General features: G+C 32.0%; 1 protein-coding gene across 2 annotated transcripts in view; it reads left to right on the top strand.

Moving 5' to 3' along the window:
* Clic (chloride intracellular channel protein 5) overlaps window positions 1-26,337 on the top strand; it is a 171,963-nt gene that overhangs the window by 61,819 nt on the left and 83,807 nt on the right. The window contains exon 1 of one of the 2 annotated variants that reach the window (XM_075380492.1): window positions 4,112-4,156. The exons of the other annotated variant lie outside the window; for it this stretch is intronic. The gene's annotated coding sequence lies outside the window, so the exon portion shown is untranslated. Of the gene's footprint in view, window positions 1-4,111; window positions 4,157-26,337 lie in introns of those variants that run through there. 2 annotated transcript variants of the gene reach the window in all.

Genomic DNA, 26,337 nt, shown 5'->3' with positions numbered 1-26,337 from the left:
TTATTTAACATTATACCGGGTAAACTAAAATTCATTAAGTACAGTTTACGGTGTCAAAAACAAAGGATAATTATATTTTTACTTGGCCGTCGATATCGATTAGGTAAATACAGTAACTTCTTTTTTCAAATTATGTTTTTGTCATTAAACATGGTCTACTTAATTTTACGGAACGTGACGGTTTTTGTCGTATTAATTATAATTTGATTATTGTTTTGACGAAACATTATTATGATGAGAAGGTGTGACTAAATTAAAGCGAAGTGAATGACATTGTTCTTAGCATGCTCTTGTTATTGGGGTTATCAACCTAAATAAAGTTAATGCCTTACTCATTTCTAATTCCTTTCTCCCCCATTCTTTACACCTACATATAGTATTACTGTGCTTTCACGCAGTCATTCGCTTCGCAAGATGTCCTCCTTTTCTTATCGTTATTGCTAATATGAAATTTTTTACACGAATGATTTTAATATAAATTAATATTCCCTGAGTTATAATTTGATTTTTTCGTAATTATTATTTTCGAATTTAAGAATAATTTTCGAATTATTTATTTTACGATTAATTTAAAAGTTTTATTTTATCACCGTGCTTCATTTTTGATTCACTAATCAATCGTGCTGTTTTCATTTTTTATATTCGATATGTATGATGCTACCTAACGCATTTTTATTTTTGATTTGAACTATTAACTTTTTTCCGTTTGTTAATATATATATATATAAATATATATATATATATATATTTATATATATATTATTGTTGTGGTTTATTGTTGTGTTCAGATTCAATTTTGAGACATAATCTTGAGACATTCGCCTAAATTGAACAGCAATGGTGATTGGTGTTTAGTTTTAAGTAATTTAGTCTTTACTTGTGTTACTGTATCACAAAATATCCGATCACGTGATAACGATTAGGACATACATTCTCTAATCATAGTACAGAAATCAATCCAAAATAAAAATACAAAGAACTCAAAACATCAAAAAACAAAAATAAACGAATTAACCTAAAATCATGAAAGTATCTTTGAAACGGTTCCATTTCCTTTTATTTCTTTACAGTTTTCCTTCAAATTCTTTCATTCATTGGTCATATCTCTGTCACTTCAATGTATACGTAATTAACACATCCACTCCCATTTGTAGCTCACTAAAAATGTTTTAATCCATAAATATATATATATATATATATATATATATATATATATCGGGTGATTCAAAAAGGACTTCATAAATATATAAGAATATAAAAATTTTATAGATATCTTGCAAATTCTGTTGAGCAAATAACTTACAAATTCCTTTCATATCATTAGTACCAAATTCGGCCACCAGTGGTGTTAAAAATGGATTCATTTACTGGTGTGGAACGTGCTCGCTGTGTTTTGGTTTCACGATTTGCAGTCAGCACCTGCAGTCCAACGTAATTTTTGTAGAGTAGACTAGGGCGCCACCTAGTAGGCATACAATTTATTCTTGGCACCACAAACCTTCGTTGAAACAGGTTTTTATGTTAAACATGCAAAATCACCAGTATGCCCGTGCGTCCCTGAAACTGTTGTGGTACAATTCAGGGAAAGCTTTGCACGTAGTCCGATGAAATCAACTCGACGTGCGTCACGTGAGACTAGCATTCCACAAATGACTGTTTGGCGCGTATTACGTAAACGTTTGTACTTTAAGTCATAAAACTAGCCGTGGTTCAATACATTACAGGTGATGACAAAGTCGATCGGCTGCAGTTTTTTGTGAAAATGATGGATAGAATTGCAGACAGCGTTACATTTTTAGAGAATGTAATTTTAGTGATGAAATCGGTGTTTCACATTAGTGAAACAAGTGCAAGATGAACACCCGTAACTGCCGAATATGAGGTAGCGAAAACCCTCATTAAACTACAGTATATTCGTGTAGCCCTAACGTCAATGTTTTTGTATCCGAATCAAACAAAGACTGTACGGCCCGATTTTTTTCCAGGAGGCAACCGAAATGGTATCGTTTATCTGGCTGGACATTCTTCAAATTTTTCTAATTACTCAGGCGATGGTGACCAAGATGGGCGCCATTACTATCAGCAAGACGGGTTCACCTTACTACCGCCTATAAGTCCTAAAAGTAATTTTCTTGATACTGGATTCCCAGGTTGGTGGAGTGGTCGTGAAGGTCCAATCGCACGGTTACCTAGTTCCCCAGATTTGACCCCGCTAGAATTTCTTGGGGTTTCATTAAAGATCGGGTGTATGTACCATCTTTGCCTGCTGATCTGTTGAGCTAAGACTTCGAATTAACGTTGCAATTGCAGAGGTTACGCCCGACTTGCTGGCTACAGTCTGGAATGAAATCAACCAACTTAAGGTGGGATGTACGAGTTAGTTGCATTACAAATGGAAGTCATGTCGAACCAAAGTGAATGTTGGGTGACAACTTGATGTGTTTTTCTATGAAATGAAACCTCAACCGAATCTGTAAGTTATCTCAGTAAATGTTTATACGCTTTTATAGTTGTGAAGACTTTTTTGAATCGCACGGTATATTATGTATACAATGTTCCTTAGTGAAGGTTCCGTAATATCATCTTCCAGGTAAAAATGGAAGATGATATCTGATCTATTTTTTTTTACGTAAAACTTCAACAAAATTGATGGAATGTTAAAAAAAATTCCTCCATTGTAAAAACTAGTCTTACCTCATATTCGGAAGTAGACTCTTTCTCTGCATTCTTTTTCGTATGTTTTCAAAACGTTAGTTTTTTCGCGTGCTGTTGTTTTTTTCATTCAGGGTTATTTTTATTAGGTTAAGAAAAATATCAAAACTCTTGGAATAGTAAAAAAAATGTTTAATTCTTTTAATTTCAACATAGTAGGTTGTAGTTAACTAATTTTTTATTATTTAGGTTTAATTTTTTACATCATAACAGTTCTTATCTTGTTAAGTTTTCTCATATATTTATTTATTTCGTTAATGGGATTTCTACCGTTCTACCTTTTTTCCTGTTTAGCCTCCGGAAATCACAGTCAAGTAGTACTTCAGAGGATGATATGTGTGAGTATAAGTGAAGTGTAGTCTTGTACAGTCTCAGGTCGACCATTTCTGAGATGTGTGGTTAATTGAAATTCAACCACCAAAAAACACCAGTATCTTCGATCTGGTATTCAAATCCGGTATCTAGTATTCAAATTTAGGTATTACTTCAGAGGATGATAATGTATGATTGTAAGTGAAGTGTAGTCTTGTACAGCCTCAGGCCGATTATTTCTGAGATGTGTGGTTAATTGAAACCCAACCACCAAAGAACACCGGTATTCGCAGTTTAATATTTAAATCCGTATAAAAGTAACTGCTTTTACTAGAATTTGAACGTTGGAACTCTCGACTTCGAAATCAGCTGATTTGCAAAGACGCGTTCACCACTAGACCAACCTGATGGGTTCTATCGTTCTACCTGCACTTTGTTTATTTCTATAACTTTTCTCGTTTAAAATCGATAGTTTTTTTTTCCAATATAGTAACTGTACATCCTGATTTCGTTTGGAGGGGAAGTGAACGAAATGAGTGACCGCTGCTTAGACGTACCTTGAAGCTGGTCGGGGGTTATTTGTCTCGTATTGCGGTCTCTGTTTGGGTTTTTTTTTGTTATTACCATAAACGTATTTTTATTCTTCAATCTTTTATCGTCAGTTTTGAGTGCGTGGATGTAAAATAGGCTAAGCTGTCTTTTGCCTTGAATTGTGAACCCAGTGAATGCATCTTTCTCCTTTGTACGATATTCTGGTTAAGGGATGGGAGGAGGTTGATGACCTTTCGATGTATGCGCAATTAAGCTTCTTCATCTGGTAGCTAAAGATGTTTATCCTCCTGTATCTTAATTCTCTCTCTCTCTCTCTCATATATATATATATATATATATATCACACTCTAGAGATTGTAAGTATTTTGTAAAATTTAATTTTTTTTCAGTGTTTTTAGAGCATAATTTTATTCTTATTTACTGGTTTAGTGAATAATTTAGTTTGTATACGCATGTAGGTTATGTATAGTCAATTTTTTTAATACTAAGAAAGTAGAATTTAATCTTTATAAACTTTGTTTTTTGTTACAGGTAATATTCATTTAACAGTGGGAATAATAACGATATTAAAAGTAGATCGGTGAGTGTTTAGATATTTTATACTTTTGAATTAATCTTAAGCACGCTAGCGTAAAGCGGTGGCTTTTTTTTATTCTACTAATAATAAAGCTTCTTCCTTTTTATCGATTAACAAAGCAAACCGACTCAAATCTCATGAAAAAAATATTTTGTCTATTCATTTTATTTCCTGCGTTGAAAAAGTAAATTTATAGTTTTATTTATTTTTTTAATTGCAATTCATTTTTAATCGGAACTTGTACATTTATATCTTTTAAGCATTGCAGTTTATTATTTTTTCATTATTTTATTGAAAGAATTATTGTAATTTTAACCAGTAGAATTACTAGAAAAAGATTAAAATAATTTTCCCCTGGAAATTTTAAAATTAATCTCGGGAGATTTTTTTGCAAAAAAGTTTCCAGAGTAAGGAAATTAATCGTTAAATAAACTGTTTCTGAGATGATGTAGACTATTATAGAAATTTCTAATGATTTTACCTAAGGTTTTTTTCGTGAAGAGGTCACAAAAATCTTGCCACTATTAACATGTTTTAACGACCATTCCGTAATTTTTTTTAAGATCCCTTAAAATCGCTTTAAAATTAGGTTCATTTACAGAAAAAAATATTGTGAGTTTTTTCCCAGTAAAACTTAATTTAACAAGTTATTGTTTTAAAGTTACGAAAAATGTTTTTTTTTTTTTTTTTTACAAGATTATTTTAATTTATAAGGAAAAGAAATACCCCTTTGGAATTTCATAATTTCGCATGAATGATAATAAAGATACGAACTTTTAATGCATTTAATTAATGATTTCTATTTCAACATTCTGATCTGGAAAGTCGATATTATTGTGATTTCCGAAAGAAACACATTAATTTTGTTTCTGCGAAAGAATTATTCAAATCTGATGATCTGAACGCAGAGGACGAGGTTGCAAATGATGGCGTTGAAAAATTCGTACTGACTTGAGGTGTAATACGGCGTTATAAGTTCATACAACAGTTTTTCTCATTATACGATTTATTTCATTTCTCATGTACTGAACAGTTAAATTGTTCAAGACCACCTTTGTCTGTGATGTAGGAGAATTTTGTAGAATTTTTTTTTAGTTTCGGTCGCAAGTTTTTAAACAAAAAATTTACTTCTTTATATAAGAATATTTTATTTTTTTAACTACACTTTGCTTTAGTGAACTGATGAAGACAGTTTACGCACAACGATTATTAATTGCGAAAAAGCAGTATATCTCTTAATTAGGATCAGTTTGTTATTTGTAATAAATTGAAAATTGTTATTTACATAAAAAAAATTTGAACCGGCTAGTTAATGTAGTGTTAGAACGGTTATTTCTAGATCGGTGATCTCTAGTTCGATTCCTGGCAAGTATTTGGATTTTTTTTCATTTATCATACTTCATCCGTCCTAATTTCTTTGTTGAATGTATGTAGTATTAAAAGCATGACCAGGTGTTGATAATAAAATACAAATGAATATTCCAGTTCCTTTGTCCGAAAAAAAGAAGTTATTTTTAGAATTTCTTTCGGAATTTTCATCTGTTTTTGTACAGTTGTAATCGCGGTTAAAACAGTTAACGTTGTAATAGAATCAGGGTGTTAATTAAGTTGGAAATAATTTAAAAAATTAGATTTACATTAAAATTCTACTGGGTATAAAAGTAAAGATTACGTTCCATATGATAAATTGCATTTTAGGGCGATGTTTTAGACAAAATTAAAAAAAAAATTACATAATGTTCTGAAAGTTGTAATGCACATGTGATTTTGCGTCTTCCGTGAAATTTTTTTAAGACAAATAGTGTATAGTATTAATAAACGACATAGTAGTTTGTTTTTAATTTCCCAATGATTTCCCAATAATTTTATTTTGGAAATGAAATAAGGACATTTGTATATGAATAACTTTTGTTGATTAGTACAATTTGAAAAAAAAAACTAAATTTAAAATGCAACGAAGAATTTTTGGTTTATTAAACCTTCAATATGCAAAACAAATGTTTTGTTTATGTGTTTCATCTTACCAAGTTTGGTATAAGTCGGAATTTGCATTTGTTGAAATTTTTTTTTAAATAAGAAATGAATAAAAACAAGCATTGTTCTCTCAGTAAATTGATGATTAAATTTCTTAAAAATATATTATTGTGTATTTTTATTTGTCGTTTAACCCTGAGGCACTTGTCTATGTTATAAGCGTTTTTCTTGTGCTTTGTAATTTATTTTAGTAGTTAACTCAAATTAAAAAATATTGTCAAATCATTAATCGATGATGTGCGATGTAAATCATGCATTGTATAAAGCTTACGGACCGAGTTCGTTGAGACGAGCGATCATTCATTTATACTGAATTGCGCATACACTGCACGTTATTTCATTCATGACGTCTATCATTCACTAAGTTTGATCGGTCATACGTATTAAAACAGACGAGTGTCATTGTAGTCATCATCATCATCATCATCACGTGTTTGGTGGTCTACTGTATGTGTAACTGTATTCATTATTCTTTTCTTATCAGGGTATTACGCCTTTGTAACAGTAAAATAGCGACTGACATCGGTCGCGCGGTCTAAATTCCGTCGCGTATTGGGCCAGTAGGTAAGCTTGGCCTTCTAATGTAATGCTCTATTGCTGTTCGTTTATGTATATTTTCTCTGTAATTTATTTGTCTTTTCCTGTAGTTTAAAAATATAAAAGAAGCACCTAGCTTTGCTTTATCAAACGTTTTTGTAGTGCTTTATTACAATGATTTATAATTTTTTTAGACTTTATAATTTTCACAAAAAAATTTCGCTGCTAATATTAGTGTACTTGAATTTGTTAAAAATATTTTTATAGAATTTTTCATTTTATAAGCATTCTTTAACATTATGAACACCGGTTTTTAAAATGATAAAACTGTTTTAATATTTTTAATACAGCTTTTAAGGTTTCTTAGTTAGAATATATTAGCGTAGCATAATTTCAGCACTATATAGTACAAGAGAATGGATGACGCCGACTGCTGCTATGCAGGAGGTGGATTGTCCTTGACCACTTTCTATGCGCTAAGGACTCCGTTAGAGTGCAGAAACAGCCACTCGGTCTCTTATTTGAAAGCGTAAATGCGATTAAATTTTCATTTCCAACTTTCTTCATTAATTATTAGTTTGTTAATATCAAATTCGTTCATTTATCGATTTTTAACATTATTTTATAGTAATTTCAGATTTATTTTTCTTTTTATTATTGAAATCCGGTATAGTTATCTGTAATTAATTAGGATGTTGATTTGTATAATTTACTGTTGTTTAACACTGAATGCACTTGCACGATATTCAGTGTTCTGACAGCAGTTTTGTTTTTATTCATTAGCATCGCATGTTGATGGTTGCTTTGTTGTTCGTATGTTCATTAACGATAAGAGATAAGTTATGTCTGGTATTTAAATCTCTAGATTTTTTCATGAAGTCCCGGCTTTAAAAATCAAATCTCCTTTTATTCATATACAGATTTACGTAAAGCGGTGGTGAAATTTCATTGTAATGGAAAATTAATCCTTCCAAGGGTGCTAACTAAACGAGTAATAGAATCGTAGTCCAAGTTACTACTGGACATCGCATTCTGAGAAGTATTTATGGTTTAAGTACTGAGGATTACTTTGGTGTAAAATAAAAATGTTAAATTTCTCGTATTAAGTACAATGAGACGAAGTATGTAATTTATTCTTTTTTTTAATCAACGAAAGGGTTACATGTATTTGTCCCAGTCTTTCTTATGCCTATGAGGTAAAATGCACCTGCAAGAAGTTCCACTACTCTATTTGCATTCATTCAAAACAATTTTCATTTTACATCCAGTCCAACGAACAGACTCATTCTGTTGTTGAGATTAACATATGCGCTGCTGTTTCGATAGGTTTGACATTAAGCTTGGCATGGGATTTATCTTTTTTGTAATATGCTATGCCAGTTTGTGAGCGACTTATATATATCTTGTCAGCCTTCAACATTTTCGTTATGGTCTTAACATACTTATAATTTTCAAATAACACCTTTTGTTTTTTGTATACCTTCTGCATTGAAGTAAAAGAAGTATTGTGAACGCTAAAAATTTCGGTTTTCAAACTATAATTTGAAAACCGAGATTTAACCATCCTTGAATCCATTTTTACTAGTTTCGGTGTGACGCCTGTACGTATGTATTTCGCATAACTCAAAAACGATTTTCCGTAGGATGTTGAAATTTTGGATTTAGGTCTATTGTAACATCTAGTTTTGGACACCTCCCCTTTTGATTTCAATCGAGATCCAAAAATTTGGATTTTGAACTTTCTTAACTGCAGTAATAAGCCAGTGAGAGCTTCAATGAGAGCTTTTCAACGATATATCATAAGTGGTACCTATTTTTATTGGTTCCAGAATTATAGCCAAATAAAATTGTAATTAATGAAATAAGTGGATTGTACATGGGGAAGGTACATCGGTTCGAATCCGACTTCATATACAAATTTTATTTAACTTTTTTTTTAAATTTAAATATAATAATTTATTAATAATTATTAACCTCAGATTGTAAAAACTTTTTACAGTAAATAATAATTCAAAAATAACATTAAAAAAAAGTTATTAATGAAATAAAGTTTTATGTACTTTTCATTTAAAAAGAAAAATGTTTATATGTAATTTAATAGGCGTGCAAGGAAGTTACGTGGTGTCCACATCAGATTTTTATGTTTGTGGAATTATTTAGTATTGTGTTTTACACGAAGCTAAAAATATTAATTATTAATATTTTGTATTTTCTTATGATGACTTATGAAAAGTTATCCGGATAGCCTAGGTATTCTAGTCTTTAAAACAAATATTCTCTTCAATAAAAAAAAGCATGATGCGTTGGTTGGTTTGTTAATGTGCTCACATTTTTATTTTGACTGAAGCGCTACGATCTAGCGACGCAAAATTGGACTAACTGTTATATAATAAATTATATTGTGTACTATAAACAGTACGTTGTTTACATTATCATTTATTATACCTACTATTTTTTTTTAATTTTGTTAAAAAAACTATTGTAAACACGTTTTTTGAAATTTTATAAAAATATATAAATATTTTATAAATATATTTCTGTCACCATGGCAACAGAAATATAATTAAGTAAAATTACTAATCCTTTTTTTCTTTAATGAATATCTGTAAAATACTTTACCTTCTCTCAAACATGAAGATACGAACGCGTCGACCGTCTAACCAGTGGGCTTCGCCCGCCCCCGTGGTTGTTAGACGGGCGAGTGAAGCAAGCCCTTACCGGGTAGTAGACATAATTATTTATCGGGTTTTTGTTTTTCTTTGGGTAATATAAGGAACGACTTAGACAAGTCAGTGATACTTAATTATAATTAGCCAACTAGTATTTAGACATAGAGTCGTTCTGAATCGCAAATAATCAAAAAATTGTGGCTGTTTCAATAGATTTTTGAAACAAATTATAACTTTTTTTGTTGTATTTTTCCATCCCTTTATATTCAGAGCCAAGATTTAGTCATGATTTAGCTTCATCGTATCTTTCACATCTTGAATATTCAATTATCAGCATAAAATTGTGGAAGAAGTAGGCTAATTGGTACATATTGTTAGAGAAATATTTTTAAATTAATTATATATTAATTTCAGAAAAGTAGTTTTAATAAAATTTTAGAATATGCGCATGCGCATAGTTATCTTATAATTCATTAAGTTGCCGATTGAAAGATTGATGTGTTTGTTGTTTGTCGAGAAGCTAATTTATACGTAAGTCTTAGACATCATCAGGAATTTTACACGAATTGTGTTTGTATAATAAGTTCCACACCAAAGGAACTTGGTTGTAAGTCCAAGGACTGTTGAATTACAGATAATATAAATGAGATACAAAAATGCGTATTATATGATCTCCGATGTTTTACCTGCTTTTGTATTAGATATATACAAATTATATAGGATTTCTCATAAATTGCAACAAATTGAAACTATATATCTAGCTTTTTTAAAATGTTTGAAGAAGGCGTGTATTTTACAAATATTGCATTAATAACCAATTTGAGTTAAAGAAATTAAGATATTAAATAGTTGATTTTTATTTTATCATTATTTAATTCCTTATCTTTCTTTAATTAGCTGTTTTATTGAAGTATAAAAATCTTAAATTTAATAAAGCATATTATCTGTGGTTAGATTATCACGTGTTTTGTCCGAAATTAATAACTTAACTTTTCATTATCTCTGTACCGCAGTAAACTGTGTATTGTTACATAATTAATACCCAATAATATAATAATAAATATTTGCGGTATAACAATCTTATTTCTCTAATTACGCAATTGGTTATTATTGTTATGTTTTTACTAATAATTATAATTATGTCTGTGAAATTGCTGAAAGAATATTTACTTTTTTTATACACTAATGTTATGTTATTTTTATATTAACATTAATAGTAGTGATTGAAAGATTCGTTTTGTTAATAATATACGCTGTTTGCTAAATAGGATACATACATTTTTGTATTTCTGCGTAACATTTTTTTTTATATATATATATATTTTTTAGGAGCATGACTGCTATGGTCATTAGCCTCTAACACACAAAAAAAGAAAAAACTTACTATCCCTCTCGGTAAAACTCGAGTGACATAGTCTAGTCTTGTCAATAGTGATCATCTAAAAAACAGACTTGTCATGGGATTAAAACCCCAAAACAAACACAAAATTGCAAGGGTATAAAAGGTCCTTCCAGTTAAAAACAAAAACCATTTCTTACGAAACGTAAAACAAATTCACATCAAGTAAACACTAACAAATCACAATTACAAAATATTAATAATACTAATATTAAAAAAATATAATGTTAAACACGTTAAGACAAGGGTGTAAAGAGCCCTTGCCACTTATTATCTCTCGTCACTTATAATAGAAGATGTTTAAAGAACATAAAAAAACACATCTTAAAACTCTCAGTTATACAAAATAAAAAAAAACAAATTATATTAAAATAAATTCTTCGTAGAAGTATAAAATCAATCTCTTGTTTGTAAAATTTGTAATCGCCTCGGTTTCCCTTTCGGCCATCCTTTTTACTTCTATTTTCCATCTTCTGAAGGTCTCGATGTCGAATCCATTGTATCTGAGTTCTCGGAAATGGAGTCTTCAGTTCCTCCACCGTAAGTCTCGGAGGATCCGATGGCGCAGTCAGAAGTACATGGCAGTTCAGACCGGATGTACTCACCGCTAGAACATGTGGGGCGGCCTTGTGTTTCGCCCTCTTAAAGGCCTCTGTGATTTCGGAGGCTCCATTGCTGTTTTTTATAAATCTTTTTTTTCCAAAAAAACAGTATTTCCGTATTTCCGGCCTCGCAGGTCCCGGAGTTGGGTTTTTTCAATCGGAAGGCTCCATTGCTGTTTTTTATAAATCTCTTTTTTCCAAAAAAAACAGTATTTCCGGCCTCGCAGGTCCCGGAGTTGGGTTTTTTCAATCGGGTTTTTTCAATCAAACTTTTACTTCAGGTTCCTTCTGCATTTTCGTTTGAATTTGCTTTGTCTTTGAATTAGTCGAAGGCTCATTCTTCGGTGGAATAGAACACTTTGGTTTAGGCAGGTCTGCTTTTATTTTAGACGATTTTGAACGGCTGTCCCTAGTTGTACGACTCTTCAATTTCTTATCAATTCTTTTCACTAAAATTGCTAAGTCTGACACTAGTTTTGTTACTACATCCTTTGGTTTGAAGGTGGCTCAGCAGCAGCAACCTGTGCATAAGACGGGACCTTTAGCATTCTGCTGTGCACAATTTTTTTAGCTTTAAAATAACTGACCTTCTGAACGGTCTTTACCTCCTGTATCGGAATTTCCTCCTTATATATCAGACAATTTCTTGATATTGCTCTATGTTGTCCATTGAAGTTAACACATATCGGCGGATCCCTGCACGGATTATCCGAGTGCAACCGGTTGTCACATGTGCAAATCTGTTTCCTTGTGCGTCTCGCTGCTGTGTGTACGAATTTTTGGCATCCGAAGTACCGTAGTGGTGTTGGGATGAACGGGCGCACATTTAGCCTATGAAACCCTACTTTTATTTTCTCCGGACATGTAGGTTTATTGAACGTTAGCACATGCGACGCGGAGGCAAGACTTCTTCGTTTTTTCGAGTGTTCAGCCGTCGACATGCAATAACTCCTTGTCTACAAACCTCATCTACAATTTCATCTTCAGTGTAGTTAAGCAAATCTCTGCACAGAACTACTCCTTCAGAGGTATTTAGTGTACCGCGTGGCACAACCTCGACGTCGATATGTCCAATCTTCTTAGCCTTCATTAATCGTGACGACTGTCTGTCGATGACAGTTGACGGTCTCAACGAATAATCCCGTCGTAATCTTGTGTCTTTAACCGGATCTCCAACTGCTTCCGTGATGCCTCAAGCTATCACGAAGAGGCTGATCTTAGAAAAATCACCTTACTTTTTCTTATTAATTAGATACTTAGGAATAGGTCCTCCAGTCTTAAGTGGAAGCTCGGTTCTATCCTTCTTTTCTAGAACTATAAACTCGACACTCTTCCTCCTCTTCGCTTCCGAAGAAAAAGGTTCACCAAGACGAGGGTTTTTATGTGGACCTTCTGTCACGGAAGATGTGGATGATAAATTATCCATAACCTATGTTTACGCCAGTCATGATGTCAAAAGCTGCGGGTGGTGGGACGGTTGGGCATACCTCGAATCACTGATCCTGCCTGGGTTCCCCCAGTCAGCCGCTTCCCACAAATTTAACCCGGGCCGGGGAGTCAGGTACTGCCTGGACCCACGATATTGACATGCCAGGGCTCGCACATAGCAGTAAGGGCTCTGGTACCCTTACCGTGGGACAATACCTCCCGAGGGCCGAAGCGACTGACTCACGCTGGACGGCGCAAGACTTCGGTTGACCAAGCTCACAGCAGCCACCCTTTACCCGGTTTCCACAACCGAGAAGGGGATGGGTACTCCGCCCAGCGTCGGCAATCAAATCACGGTCATGGCTCACACCCTCGCTACAAACAGCGAAACCGAGAAGCACAACCGCAACCAGATCGGGACCGCCAATTCCGTACTCCACAACGGAGCTCCTGAGCAAGGCCATTGTCCTGTTGGCCGAAATAAGTGGAAGTACTGAAGCACTATGTCGTTGCCCGACAACGACATACTACTTCGGATGTGTGCGTAGATGTTATTGTTTGGATGTGGGGTTGGATTTATTCGGAGCATTATTATTATTATTAAGTAAATCGACGTAGAGGATTATTATTTTGGTATTAGATAAAATATTTTATGTAATCGTAATAGGTAATCGAACCTAACATTACTGAACGGAGCATTTTAATTATAGTACATTTTCGTTGACTTACGGTGGTTAACAGAGAGTAAATCATGATACCGTAATAGTAGAACCACACCGGTTATGTTTAAATTTTTATTTTATGTCGCAGTAAATTTTTAAGTTCCACGGAATTATGATTTTATACTAGGTAATTTTTCATATTAATATACGAAATAAGCTTGATGTTTATGCCTGGGAATATATAGAACTTAATTTTAGAACGAATGAAAAATACCAATGCTGATCGGGATTCGAAATTGAAACGCTGCCATTTACCCACCTACGGGTAGAATGCTGATTTATTTCAATATTTTTCTTCGGTAACATGGAGTGAGCTCACTTTTTTCTATTTTTATGGTTTTTAATCTTTAAAAAATGTCAATTTATTAAGTTTTCTTATCAGTATTTAAAAAATATACTACAGTTTTTTTTTTAATTTTTAATTTTGAAGAAACGGTTTATGACAATTCATTTCTCTATTTTAAAATGAATGCTTTTGATATTCCCTGCTGCGAATATAGTTGTACTAAGGCGTTTAGTGTGAAGGTCGCTTTGACATTTCTTTATGTCTTAACTGACAGGCGAAGGCGACCGGTAGGTGTTACTCAATTTTTGTGTCGATATATATTTTGCGACCGTTTATTGATTGACTACCTGCATACTGTATTAATTAGTATTATTTAGTTTATTTGTATTAATTTAAAGAAGCGATATTCGTATTATTGGATCGGAGCGAATTAAAAAGTAATAATTGTCAGCAATTTACGTTGTCCTGTGGTTATTGATTATTAGAAAATCTTTATTTGATTAATTTTAAGAGTACGGCTTCAACTGTAATCGAAACGAGCCTTCGTTTTGTAGAAGACCATTGTTGTATTGTATATATTTAATGTAACGTTAACGCGAGAACAAACTGCTAATTTTAGTTTTTTCAGAGCCAGAAAATTTTAAAACCAGGAGATTACAATTGAACTACATGTTTTGAGCCGTATTATTGCAGATAATATTTCAGATATGCCGCCTTTCTTTTTTATTTATTACTCGTTTTCAATTTTTTTAGTTTTTATTTATTTGCAGTTATTATTTTAGCAAATCAAAAAGAAATTCCAGTGTGCGGTATCTGTTCGCTAGTTTCGGATTTTTAATTAATTTCTGTTTTAAGGAAATTGTTTCCGTAAACTTTGTTGGAGTTTTTTCGTATAGCATTGTATTAGGAGGCAGAGGTTCCTACTTCCTTACCGTGAGTACAAGCACGTATCAAAAACGTACAGTAAGTTACCGGGAGAGAGGAAAATAATCAAGGGTACGAAGTGAAAACGGGACGTTCGACCTCTACCCGCAGAATGGCTACGAGACGAAAGAACAACCCCTCCCAAAGGATTTCTCTAAACAGTTGGCATACATCCCGTCCGTAATCCCTCCGAAGACCTGTGCATCTACACAGGATGGAAGCAGCACATTATCGATCAACAATTTTACACAAATTCGCTTAAATGTATGTTACAATAAGTTGTAATGAGGCCATCTGAAGCGAGCTTTAAGATTTCTTTAAGAAAACCCTTGTATTTACTTCAGAAATGTACGATGTATAAAAGTGGCCGAACAGAAGTATACTAGTTAAAACAGTACATAACGGTAGTTCACAGTAAGTATTACTATTCTGAAGTTTTTTAGTCGGGAATCTTTTTATTCAATTTTGATTTCAGACGATCAAAATTACATCTTATAAATTTCAAAATCTAATAGAAGATATTTTTTAAATAATGTAACATTTTTATTTATTTTTAATGCCGTAACTGTATAATTTTTGGCAATATGTTAATTACGCTGTACAATTTTGAACGTGTAGAACATGTTCTTTACGCATATCTAAATAATACGTAATCATAAATCACATAGCTTTCATTAAAATTGAACTCGGTTATTCCATTATTCAGTTAGGGATCGGTAATTTATCGTATTTTTTTATCGATGTCAGAATTTACTCTCGAGAAATAATTTACAGTTATAATAACTACAGAAAAAAGTTTAGACGAAAACAAATGGCTCTTTCTGTAATTTTGTTCAAGAGAATACGATAAAAATATTATTGTTCTTTATGCTAAATAAAAAACCTATATACGGTACTTATCTTAGGAAAATCCATTTAAATTTACAGTCGGTCTTATTGCTCGTGACTTACTATTCTATTGTTGGAAAAAAAAACAGAGAATATCATCTTCTGTCTTCTGTGTATATGATGGTTAGTGAAAGTTGATTCTCCGCTTGCTTCGTTTTGCTGTAACGTCGTGTCACGGAGTGCAAGATGGCGGATAGCATCTGCCGTACAGCTGGCTGTTTAGACTTTGTTATTTAGACTGATGTGTGAACAGCTGGTGTACACGTAATTTGATTATTTCTTTTTACATTTTGCCGCGCATTAGAATAAAAATATTTTACTTTTGGAAAACACACTATATTATGTCTTTGTAGGATTATACAAATTTAGTCATTAGGGATGTATCATAACTAAATATTCGGCACGAGTTTATTTCTTGCTGTTAACGGATGTATGTTACAAATGAAGCATAATAAATAGCAGAATTTTTGTTTTACAGTTGTTTCTTGCATCTATAAGAGAATGTTTGAATCGCTATATGTAATTAATTTAATTTTACGTGATAGCGTGTGGCGATAAAATTTGTTCAGAAGTAATCAAATAATGTTCTGTTAAACGATGTCTGGGGATGATGCGTATACGTCGATTAAACATTAATTTCTACAAGTTATTTTGCTATTCCGTTTTGTGAAATGTTTTTTTAAATGTTATTTTTATTAATTGCATCTTTTGTGATGCGTCTTGTAAATTGTGAAACGGCAGCAGAAGAGATAGAAGAAGAATAATAAATCGATGAATATTTTGGACCGCACGAATAATAAATATATGACTTAAGATATTGAGGAAATTATCCCGAATAAAAAAAGGGTTACTGCTATGTACGTATCGCTTTGTGTCGATCACAGCTTGCACCGTGCTACGATCCGGCTCTGTGAAGACATAATAGCCGGTACTAGGGCTTGTACACACCGGTACACCTCACCTGCATCTCACACAGAACCTTGTTCCGCACCAAATTAAGAAATAAATGATTTTAAATTATTCCGGTCTAACAAAAATGTCGCCCGACGCACGTACCTTAGTCTCCTCCACCTGCTCTACGGTCGATACTCGGCACGAAGGAACTATGGTTGTCTCCCTAGCGTCCTTACACTAGTCAAGCGATCATTTAGTGTGGAAAATTAGTCTCCTGTTCGTTTTTTGGCTTCTTTCCCTCTCTCGTTTTATTTTCTCTTTTCCTGAACGTCTCACTTTTTGGATGACTGTCTACTATGTCGTAGAATATTCGACGTGAATATAAAGAATTACTATTTACATACTTTCTGTGTTGTGCAAGTTGGTAAATTTTTATTTTAATTTTACAATAATTTAGTTTGTTGTTGATTCTTTTAATTTTACTTTTTACTACAATTTGGAAAAAAGTTTAATTTGACTTTTTTTTGTAATTTTTTATGCACGATTAAGTGGAGGAAAGGACCTGTTATATTTTTAACATCGTCGCATTAATAAAAATCGTTTGTATGTAGTGGTTTTTTCTCATTTTTCAACCTAAGTTGTTTCTCTAAATAGTGTAAATGACGGTAATTTCTAAATTATGGATTTAATTTATTTACAGACTTAAAAATAGATTCGGGAGCACATACACGTATTAAAAACTAGATGTAAATACTGAAATTTTTATTCTTAATATAGGGGACTGATTTGTATTAATTATTCAGTAATTCTAATAAAATAAAATTCTAGTCTTAAGTAAGAAAAATTTAGTAATTAATAACTTTAGTCGGCGTTGCCGCTTCGTTATCTAGGGCTTTAGTCGCGGGTTGTTGAGTTCGCGGTGTAAAAGTTTGTGAGTATACGATGCTCCGTTATCGGTTTGTCGCTTCGTTCAAAGTCTTTTTTTTTGTTATGATAATATTAATGATTACAACTGTATCGGTCTATTACACTGATAAATATAATTTTTGTTTCCTAACATGTAATACGTGATTTTAATCTGTTTTCTTATGCTGAAAACCAATATGAACTCAGAATCTTTCTATCGCCCTCCGTTTGTAAAACAGGTATGGCCATGCAAAATTATAAATTTTACAGATTTTAACCATATTTTTCCTTAATTTTTTTTGAAGCGTAATTTATTTAAAACTAAGGGTGAAAGAAAAATTGTATTTACAGATCTGTAATGTACGCAAAAAAGCAATTCAAGAAATAGTATCACACTTAGAAAAACATTAAATGTTTTTTTATGCCTATCAGTACGATATCTGTTCGATTCGGCTCTTTCAGATTTTATTTCTGTCTGAAAAAAAATCTGTAGTAATTGGCCTGTTTTCTTATGCCTTGATAGTATGGTTTTTTTGTCTGAAATTGGTATACTACTGCTATAAATTTATATCTGCAACATCAGATATCCCCTATAACAAGCGCTTTGTTTTTGTGATTAAGAGATGCTTTTTATGAATGTTTAATATAAAACTCCGATCGTTAGCAGTAGCGATTTTATGTATAATCTTGATTTTATTTTAAAGGGGCGTGGCGTTTATGAATCCGTGAAAAACTAAATTGCTTGTTTTAATGCAAGCGTTCACCTGTACAAATGACGAGATGAAAATATATTGTAAGGAGTTGCAATTGGTGAAGTGATTCTTGATTCAGCAGTATGCAGTTCACTTATTTAAATGTAGGTTTGCGTGACTGCCTGCAGTAATGTAATAGAAGGGCTTTAATTATATAAGATCATGCTCGTCTTAAAAACCTCTGAATTCCTACACTGTGTTACCATTATAATTCTTGGTGGGTTAATTTATTTCATTAAAATGTAGTTTTTTTTTCAACAAAATGTTTTAAAATATTGATGGCGTACTGATTATTTTGTTCAATCAACTACGTAAATAAAGGTATTATATGTTACAAGCGTATTAGTTGTGTTTTTATTTGACTAAAAGTAACTTTTCAACGCTTTACTTGATTTTAACGAAGCGTAGCAGAATTGTTCTCTGAGCCCCAGGAGGAGCAGTATTTGTCGGAAATGAACTAATGGTATGGGAGCTTGAACCATTCTGTTGCGGTGTTATGATAGATCTTCTCACAGATTATAGTTTGTAGTCTTTCTTCCGATTCATTTTGTTAGTTCAGTTAGTTCATTTAAAAATTAAAAGATAATTTAATCCCGTTCTTATGTAGTCCGATGTTTTACTTACATACAGTATAATTTTTTTCTGGTCCCGTTAGTTGTTTTACTAAGTTAGAAATAAATAATGTTTACTGTACTAATTAATTAGGATTGTTTACGCGTCTGTTTTTCTTATAATACTCGTACATTTTATTTGATTAGTAGTAATAATGTAAAAATAAGAAATGAATTTTGTGACTTCGGCTTTGTTATCCGTATGTTTTTTTTTTATTTGCAAGTTAAGCCGTACGCTACACTTATAATTAATTTCTGTGACTCTTGACAGTCCCGTGGTTAGTTTTTCCGCACAAATTAAGTGAAAGTATTTTTAACGAATGCTGCGCTGTCACACGACTGCCCAAAAAGGAGTGTAAAATTAAAATATGCATACCCACTATTTAGGGTTCAAAAATTAAAAAAAAAAATTATACTATATACAAAATTGTCACTCGCACACTCTTTAATTATTCTATATAAAGATCGATTTTTTTTGGTAGTCGTATTTTTTAATATTTATCTCTTGTTTACATAGACTAGAAAAAATATTTTTAACTTTTTTTTCATCTATTAATATTGGGCTGTTGTACCCTAATTTATATACTATATAGCTTTACGTCATTCTGATATTAAATTTATTTTCACGCGAAAATTCAAGAAAGCTGTAGCTGCTTGGCGTTGCTTCTTGTATCTTTATTAAGGAAAAAACGTATCCTCATATTCCAGAAAGCCTGGAATATACGGTGCACTCTCGATAGCTAGCTGTCTACGTGGTTTTCTGCATTTCTTTTCTTATTTTAATTAGACGCAAATTTTCTTCTTTACATTATTTCTGAACGACTTTTATCGTACGAGCAGCGTCTTTTTGTCCGCGTATATATAAAATAAAAATATAAACGTGTGATGTAATTAATTTAAAAGAATTGGACTAAAAAGTCAAAATTGATATTTTCTCAGTTTGTTAAATTGTTTCCTTAAATTAGAGCCAAAATAAGGTAAGCATATATAAATTTGTAGTAATTCTTTGTTTTTAATTTGACGCTCGCTGATTACAAAAAGATGAATTTTAAAAAACTGAAAAATTATTTTTTACTTTTTTCTGGAGTCAGTTTTATTTTTACAAAATTAATTCCTTTATAAGAAAGGTTATTTAGCCGCATATTTTTTTCAGTAACTTTCATCGCTTAATTTTCTATTTACATTGTGTGCGTTACGTTGTACCGTTTTATTCTTGTATTGTGTATTCGTTTGTGTTCTTGTTTGACCGATAATATCATTATTTTTAGCTGTTTTTTTCCCAGTGCTTTTGTTGTTGGCGGTATTATATAAGAGTGTATTTTTAACTATAATGTAAAAGGTCTGTTTAGTGTTTCATTTCAAGCGCGTGGACTGACCTTTTAAACAACACGCTAACGATCTTATCTTCAATGATAAAAATTATATATACATTCTCGTCTATATATACTACGTTCTTGAAGTCGTTTTTTAGTGTGTGCTTACAGACAAATAGTTGTTGAGGTAGAGAATTCTTTTACCCCTTTTCGTGATTTTAGAAGGACGGGAAGTGATCGTGGATTTTGAGGAAGTGTTGTTAAATTCACATTCGGAATATTTTCTTGTACAGCGGCCGATCCCTTATCCCTCAAAGTATAAAATACTTTATTTATTGTACATATTGCTTCAACTAATAATATTGCATTAACTTTTACTGTATTCTATGTAAAACTGTTAGTTTTAAATATATATATATATATATATATATTCTTTTAAATATAAATCGCCCAAAGTTATTTATCGTATTGCTGCCTATTTTGAAATATTTAAATCTCTGCTGTAAACAAATGAAGTGATATTGTTTGAATTAAAATTGATCTATGTATGTAAGGTTGGCCAATGCAAGTCAACTGTATATCGTGTGCTGACTATATTTATTGATAACGGCGCATTAAAATAATTTGAATTTAAGTAATGTTTTACGTGACTCCCTTTTATTGTTCGTTATTTTTTAACTTGTGCAATGCCATCTTATTTGTTATGGGTTCGCATCCGTTGAATATTATAGATTTATTTTTGTAAATATATTTTGATTGTTTGATATATTGTGTGTTTTAAGTGTTACAATTACTTAGCATGCATTATATGTAATAATAATATTGCCACATATTCTTATAATATATTATATATGTTTTGAAATTCTTCTTTCAGTTGGTCTTATAAAAATTCCGTTTGTTGAATTTAAAGACTTAAATTCGGGTCTACATTCCACCATTTTTATTTTTTAAATGGTCATATAACCCGCGTCGTCATTCACCCAGTCTAGATAAATCGATCGTGTACCATTTTTATGAAAATCGATTTATTCACCTCGTTCTGGATTAACTGGAACACCGAACAAATAAATGAGATTTATTTGTTTATTTATTCTCCGTATTCTCCACCAGATGTAATCTGATAAAACAATCGTCTAAAAAATCTGATATTTTGAAAACTTTGCAGTTTTTTTTTGGTGAATATAAGTAATTTATTCATATTTATACAGTTTAACGTTAATTGTAATTTAATTGTATTCATATATCATATTATCGTCGCTGAAGTAATCAAAAATATTGTCCATCTGTAAGGTGACAATTAAAGTTGCAATTGCAGTTCTATCGCACTTTTTATCAAGGGGTTTTAAAGAAATAAAATAATGATATTAATATTATTTGGTAGTTATTAATACTCAAAGAAACAGAACGTAAAACTAAAGTCTTTCTTTATTGTTATCTTTCTTTCTTTTTCTTGTTTAGCCTCCGGTAATTACCTTTCAGATAATACTTCAGAGGATGAATGAGGATGATATGTATGAGTGTAAATGAAGTGTCGTCTTGTACCGTCTCAGGTCAACCATTTCTGAGATGTGTGGTTAATTGAAACCCAACTATCAAAGAATACCGGTATCCACGATCTAGTATTCAAATCCGTGTAAAAGTAACTGCCTTTACTAGGACTTGAACGCTGGAACTCTCGACTTCCAAATGTATGAACTAAGCCTACAGAAGTACTAGTATAACGGCAGAAATTTAAAATACATCGCAATTTATGAATACCGTTTATGTTGGAGCAGTTTTTAAATGTCGGCCTTTATACCATATCTAATTTTTTATGCCTCATTGTAGTTATTTTTAATTAAATCACCGCTCCACAATTGAGAAATAAATCAGAAAGAATTTTTTTTCTCTTTATCTACTCGTAGTAAGTAAATATGTGTCTTTGCATACAGTAGTATTTTGTACAATACATATACTCCCATAATGATAATAATTACGTTAAAATATGTGAAAATTACATTGTTGATCCAGATATAAATTGAAATAATTGAAATTTTCTTTTTTAAATAACTGTTGTTTTTTTTTATAGTAAGCATGTAAAAAATTTAAACGACTTTATTAAATTAAAACTAAGTTATTAAATTACTCTACAGTTAGTTCAAAGTGGTTGATGTGTTGTTCAGTATAATTTGTTTATCATTTACTGTACGTTTTGTTTTAGGTTTTGTTTGGTATTTTTTTTTTTTTTACATTTGTTTAAGATAAATTTAAAAATAGAAGTCGGCGATGTTTTACTATTTTTACCCCGGAACTCCTCGTTGTATGTACATTGTTATGTTCATTGTGACTACACCTTTTTGCGTGAATATATACATTGTCATGAATGTAAAATTATGTTAAAATGCATGAGTAATTCTGTTGATCATTTTCAAAGTGTATTTTTTTATGAGAATATTATGGCATTTAACTTTCAAGGATATAAATCTACTATTTGCTGTCAATAAACAGTAGGAGTTCATAAGCTTTTTAAAACGCATTTAACTTAATGGTTGTCGTAAGTGAGCCCTTGGTCGGGCCTTTTCTTGCCGTTCTCCTCCCAGTTCTTAGTAATATTATTACTGTTTGTATTTGTTTTAACCTTATATTATAATGAATATCTCTTGCCTGAAGTTACTGTTCGGTAGACTTTCTAAGCAGTGATGTTAATTTAATCCTTCTTACGTCGAAAACAAATAAACTCATTCAAATTCTCATTGTACGATGACTATACCGTCATTGCAGCTGTTTTGAACAACATCCTGTTATCTGATTGATTTTAATGGGCGAGTAAAGATCGAAAAATAAACTTAACGAAGCACCCTAACCGCAGCCCTCATTAGGTTCCTCTTCTGTCACAGCTTTCTGGATCGTTTTGCCTTCTGGATAAATGAACTCGGGCACTCAGATGTAAAATAATCTTAACGTATAAATAATACGCATTAAGAACATCAACGAACTTGAATCATGAAAGAAGAAAAAAATTCAGCGAATGATCTTTTACGACATCGACTGTTACAGTCTTTAGTTACTAGTAAACGCCAATAGAATGCAGTTCTATTGGCATTTACCAAAAGTACAGAGTTTTTTTTTTCAACTTCGGAGAACTGTAGAAATTCAATTTTTTTAATACGTCCCCTTTCTTGAGATGTGTTCCAGGACCATCGATATGGTTCGCCGTTTTAAGCCAGGACCCTCTGGTTTATTCAATGTAAAATCATTAATTAAACTTAATTAATATGAGAGTAATTAATAACTTTTTTTTTCATTAAATTTCCAGTCAACGGTTTTGCATTGCGTATTGTAAATAAATAAATTTATTTTTGATATTAATAGCCACTTATTGAAATTAGTTGATAAATTATAATAAAACACATTAAAAAACTTAAGTCTGTGCATTAGTTTTTGTTCGCATACAAAACTTATTACGGCATGTTAATCGTAAAATTTGGTGGCCAGAACAGATTTTATATTCGAATATTGTTTCAGATAAGTTGGTTTTTTCGAGTTTCGTTTCACTGGTAGTCTCTACAGCAATAATGTTTTGCAATCATCTTTTGTTACATAGTGACATTATTTTAGCGCATTATAAACAATAAATTATAGTAATATGAAATAAAGAAATGATAACCTGATGGTAAATAAAATAAGTAATATGCTATACTCTTGCACTTCTTTTACTGCGGCGAGGGACTACTGCAAGATCCGAATATCGTTATTGTATAGTTGTCCCAGCTAATCTACGAGCTTGGGACGGTCACGTGTTGACATCTCATTATATTATTTTTTACCAAAACACTATTTTAGCGCGTAATTATTATTTTTATTTCATTTTTGACTTGCAAACAATACGGGTGCCCACCGATACATTTATGTTGTGTGTTCAGATTTTTCCACTCGAGTCGATTACGTGTATAAAAATGCTTAACGACACAATCTTGTAAACAATAACAATTCCTTAACCGATAATTAAAGCTGTGAATTTTAATTTTAATATTGTTCTTTACAGCAATATTAAAATTGTCAATCGTAATTGAGGTTTTTGTGTTTTAGCGTGCAGTGTAAATTTTTTTCAATTAGATTCTTATGCAAAATGGATAAATTTATGAAAAACCGAAGTGAGCCATTCACATTCAGTGAATAGATCGGTAAAAAGAGAAGATTGAACAATGACAATTATTTAAATTTTGATTTTATCTCATTGGATGGAAAGCCACAGTGCGTTGTTAGCTTTCAAGTCCTCTCCGAAGAGGGCATAAAACCATAAAAATTAATTTGACACCTGGAAACGAAATATCCGGATCGTTAAAGCAAACCGTTGGAATTTTTTGAAAGAAAATTACATACTTTGACTAATCGACAAGCTTCTATTTGTAAATAAAGTCATACCGATAAAAATATACTTGAAGCATCTTATCTCGAAGCATTAAGAGTAGCTAAGATGTAAGCTTCATATTGCCTGTTGCAGTTTATATGGCGGTCAGTGATTTAATAGGCGTGGAAGAAGCAAAAGAATTGAAAAAAAATTCTGATTTTTAACGACATGGCTGCCGATGTTTGCGATGAGATAATTCAGCGAGTTCAAGAGAATTTTTTAGCATTCAATTTGATGAATTAACTGATGCGAAAAACATTTCTCAGTTCGTATGTTTTGTGAGATAGGGATAGATAGATCGAAGAAAAATCGGACAAAGTGTACTGCATATGTAGTGATGGCAAAGGCGATACAGAAAGACAAGTGGATTTCTGAAAAAATAAAAATAAAAGATCGTCTTATACCAAGGGTGGAATGGATACACTGCTTCCTTCACATACATGCTCTTGCTACCGAAAAATATATTCTCTATATTTTTACAGAATAATAAGTATATGCTGGCTTAGTTAGCCGATGTATTTTCGCATTTATACGACTTGAATGTGAATTTACAAGCACTTGATTCAAAACATTTTATTAATGACAATGTTCATGCTGTCATTTAGAAGTTTTATCTGTGTAGATTATTCGCTTCACCCACCGGGTTGGTCTAGTGGTTAACGCGTCTTCCCAAATCAACTGATTTGGAAGTCGAGAGTTACAGCGTTCAAGTCCTAGTAAAGCCAGATATTTTTACACGGATTTGAATACCAGATCGTGGATACCGGTGTTCTTTGGTGGTTGGGTTTCAATTAACCACACATTTCAGGAACGGTCGAACTGAGAATGTACAAGACTACACTTCATTTACACTCATACATATCATCCTCATTCATCCTCTGAAGAATTATGTAAACGGTAGTTACCGGAGGCTAAACAGGAAAAAGAAAAGATAGAAGAAAATATTATTCGCTTCGCCTACAAATCAATACGTGTTCAGTGGAATTCGTTTTTGGTCGACTGTTTACAGACCCGGCACCCGTCGAACGAAAAATTTGTTAATTCCCAAATCAACGTGTAAAATATATGGACACAGTCCATTAAGATATTTAGGAAGTCAGTGAGCTCATTTAGAGTCAGTCGGCGATTGTTTAATTCGGCATTGTGTATTTTTATAACGATTTTGTCGATCAAAGCGGTTTTTCGGACATCCCTAGCGTTCGTAATCTTGAATGTACGACTATATTTAAATTCACCAGAATGTTGTTTTAACGTTTAAAACGAAGGGGAAGAATCCCCTTCGTAAGAGACTTAATTTTGCGAGTGTCTCCACTCGCTTCGATTATATTGAGAAAAATTTGGATAGCTTGAAGCTACATTTGCGTGAGCTGAAAATTAAGATAGTTTCCGCCTTTGATTACGGCTGCGTTTCGTGAGGTGTCGCAACATCACCTCACGTGATGTAAAACTAAAAACTTGAGGTAAAAACTTAATCATTAGAAGATTTAAAAATGTAATATTTGAGGTTTAAAATATGTAGTAACACAACTAGGTGTTCTGATTATAACTTAGATTTGCATTAAAATTTTATAATTCTATATTTTGTTGTTGCTGTATTAAACGATTACAAAGAATTGATTTTTTTAAGATTACTATTTTAAAAATATTGGAGTGGATCTATAACATGATGGAAAGAAAATTAACTTTTCGGTATGCTAACCAAGGAATTTATTGGATACGTCGGTGGAATCGGCTGTTATAGCCACACCTTCCAACAACGCGACCTATCGTAGGTCGTGTCGGTTGCATAGCGTTGTTTTTGTATTAATTTATCCATCTGTACCTGACCG

The sequence above is a fragment of the Lycorma delicatula genome, chromosome 1 (assembly GCF_047948215.1).
Source record: "Lycorma delicatula isolate Av1 chromosome 1, ASM4794821v1, whole genome shotgun sequence".
Classification (NCBI taxonomy): domain Eukaryota; kingdom Metazoa; phylum Arthropoda; class Insecta; order Hemiptera; family Fulgoridae; genus Lycorma; species Lycorma delicatula.
This window is presented reverse-complemented; position numbering and strand designations above follow the sequence as displayed.